We start from the raw sequence: 3,445 nt of genomic DNA on the forward strand, positions 1-3,445 counted from the left end.
TTTAAAAATTTGTTCTTGAGCTTCAACATATGTTAAATTTATTTTTTGGCTGTGAGATTGTGGATAATGTTCCAGATTTTGATTGATTACTTGGGAAAAAATGGTCTCTTTTAACATTATTGATGCAGGTTTGAATTCTGTTCTGATGCATTGATGAATTTGATAACTTGATTTTATATGCTTTTTCAAAAGTGTCCAACATTGGCTCTTGATTTCTTTCTTGGCTTTGAGATTGATGAAGGCCAAAAACAGAAAATAAAAGATCTTCAAACTTGTAACAAGATTAAAACTTGGAACCAGTTTTAGTTCCTGGAATGTTTGTACAATTCTTCTTCATCTATAAGAATTAACAAACCACAACTAATCTTCATGGATTTTTTATGGTGGAGCAGGAGAATTAGACGAAGCTTCATTACCGCCATCAACTGGCTCATTGCAACGATCTTCCTGTCTGAGCATATAAAATATCGATCGCCGACCATGCGAAATTATCACACGTTGCATTTGCCTCCATTATTGTTGCCTCAGCCAAGGCCTGCTCACCAGCATCTGCACCATTTTACACCAAGTATTGTGCTTCAATTAGGCCATGACAGAATTTTGGTCGGCAGCTACTTGGAGGAGGAATGAAGGGGACAAATGTATCGTGCGTTCATAGAGGTGCTGATCAGGAACAACAAAGGAGTTCTGACTTGATGATTGGTCGACATATGTTGAGGCAGGAACAACAACAGGGTTCTGACTCGATTGGCACAAAAATGTTGGCTCATTGTGTTGATAAAGTCGTTGCTCAGGAACGACAAGAGGATAGTTCTGTCTTGATGAACCAACAAATGTTGGCTCATTATTGATTTCATTCCCCTTTACACCATTGCTTGATGCTACAAATAAATATATATAGTGGTATAAAATTGAAGAAATGGTGTATTAGTGGTATAGAATTGAAGAAATTGAAGAAATGGTATAAAAAATCTATGATTTTGGAATATAAAAAATCATCTGTTCTTGGCAGAGGGATTCTAACCTCGAAGGCGACTTGACTGCCAAATTCTACTATGGCATGAAGAAGTTGGTGTGGGAGTTTCTCAATGGGCCTTTGAAGAGCAAAATGGAAGTTTGTTGGTCTGACAACATCACTGCTATTGAGGCGGTTATGAACCCTAATCAACCCGGATTTCTTCGAATTGAGGTCTCATTTTCCGCATATATCATCTTTATTTGGATTGAATATGACTAGTTAAAGTAATATGCAGTAGGCTAAGCCTCCTCTCTTCTTCCGTGAAATCCCTCCTCAACCACGAAAGCGTACTACTTGGGAGCCGGCTGATGATTTCACTAATGGGCAAGCCCAATTTTGCCGGTATGTGTTTACATATTTCAATCTCGTATTTCATTTCACTAATGGATTGAATATAACAGGAGCGCTTGATAAGCACCACGAGAAGCTTCTGATAAGCAATGCGCGTCTGGCTGAGCTCAGTCGCAGGCCCTTCCCGACCAATGAATCTGTTTTTCCCTTGCAACAGCAGCTCTCCACAAATGAAGCTTCATCTGTTTCTTTTGATCCACCATCAAAGCCATGAAGAGTTGTTGTGCTTTCTGTTTTTGGCATATTATAATCTTTTGTTAACAGATAAAACTATTTTTTGACAAATATAGTTTTTGTCAGTTTAATTCCTTATGGCTTTTACATGAAGATGTCCTCAGAGAAAAGTTTGTCATAAAGAAAATCCTATTATAATTAAATCATAGTATATGAAATAAATAAAATTATAAAATTAAGAGAGCTGAAAAATTGGATTGTACTCTGAAATGGAGTATATTTGTTTTTCAGTGGGAGGCATGTTTTTCTAAATCCGTTGACAAATTATTGCAAATTTCAATTGGAATGAGGCGGATATAATAATTGCAAAATTTTCATTACTCGTAGTTTAATTTTTATATTTTGAAATGTGGAATTGATCAGAATTTGACCATCTTTTATATTTTCAAATTATTTTTTTTAAAATAAATGTTTGAGTGGAGAAATTAGAAAGAATAAACTACTGTATTATAAAATAAAAATAAATATATATTGTTTTCCGTGGATTGAATTAAACAGGGGATATTTGTATTAAAAATACAACAGTGCGTATAAGGCGCATATTCAAAAATTTAACTGAGTTTGTTCTAATTAATTAAATTTATGACTCTTGTTAATAATATTTCCCTCCATCATACACGTGCAATAAGTGTACATATAAGTAGAACTACTTATCATCCTGTCATAATTCATAAACAATAAATAGCCTCCGCTTTTGTCTCTCTCTCAAAAATCTGTTACTCAAAGCTCTCCTTCGCCTTTCTTCTTCTGCAGAAGCTGAAGCTGATTTTCACTAATTTACGCACACAATCGCAAACTTCTTATCTAAATTCACGTCTCGCTACACTCTCAAGGTCTCTCTCTCTCTAATATAGGCATATATGAAGAAACGAGTGTGTGTGAGTTAAGTGAATGCATCATTATTTTTAGGGGTTTTCCAATTTGATTTCAATATGTTTCACCAGGGTTTAATCTTGCATGGAATGGTGAAAAGGGAATTTATATAAATTAATGTGTTTTTATTACCTAATACCTATGATTTCACACACATGTCGAAAATCGAAATCGAGATCAAATTATGATGATCTGCAAGTGTTGTTTGAATTTACTTTAGGGAGTACAATAATATTGAGATTGTGATGACGTGCAATTGAATTAAAGCTATAGAATACTAATTCAAATTATTTTTTGTGAATTTGAGTAATTAATAGTACTGGTATTCTAATCTTTAATTGAATTGAAGTTATAAGTATTCAAATTTAATACTACTAATCTTAATTTTTTTTAGCTTTGATTTCAACTGAATTTTTTATTCATGGCAAAAAAAAATCTGATTATTTTCTAATTTCATCTACTATTAACTAATTAAGACGTTTGTAGGAGATAAACTCGATGCCTCCTCTAGGGCTCCGACTCGCAATTTGAAGGCTTCCAATTTCCCAATCGCCACCTTTACAATCCATCTCTTTCAATCTATGATTTTGGAATATAAAAAATCATTTCTTGTTGGCAGAGAGGGAGACTACTAGCAAAGGAGACTTGACTGCCAAGATCTACTATGCCAAGAAGAAGTTGGTGTGGGAGTTTCTAAATGGGCCTTTGAAGACCAAAATGGAAGTTTCTTGGTCCGATCACTGCTATTGATGCTGCTACTAATCCTTATCAACCCGGATTTCTTCGAATTGAGGTCTCACTTTCACATATTTCATCTTTATCATTAGCTTTGTGGTGACTAGTTGAACTAATGTGCAGTTGGCGAAGCCTCCTCTCTTCTTCCGAGAAATCCCACCTCAGCGGCGAAAGCAGACTAAATGGGAGCCGGTAGATGATTTCACCGGTGGCCAAGCCCAACTTTGCAGGTAT

General features: G+C 35.1%; 1 long non-coding RNA gene across 1 annotated transcript; it reads left to right on the plus strand.

The window, feature by feature from the left end:
• Positions 1-312: 312 nt before the first annotated feature.
• Positions 313-1,563, plus strand: LOC125193548. Its single transcript, XR_007171591.1, has 3 exons — positions 313-1,189; positions 1,254-1,360; positions 1,420-1,563. It is a non-coding gene; the product is annotated as an uncharacterized LOC125193548 (long non-coding RNA).
• Positions 1,564-3,445: the final 1,882 nt, after the last annotated feature.

The sequence above is a fragment of the Salvia hispanica genome, chromosome 6, assembly GCF_023119035.1.
Source record: "Salvia hispanica cultivar TCC Black 2014 chromosome 6, UniMelb_Shisp_WGS_1.0, whole genome shotgun sequence".
NCBI classification, from domain to species: Eukaryota; Viridiplantae; Streptophyta; class Magnoliopsida; order Lamiales; family Lamiaceae; genus Salvia; species Salvia hispanica.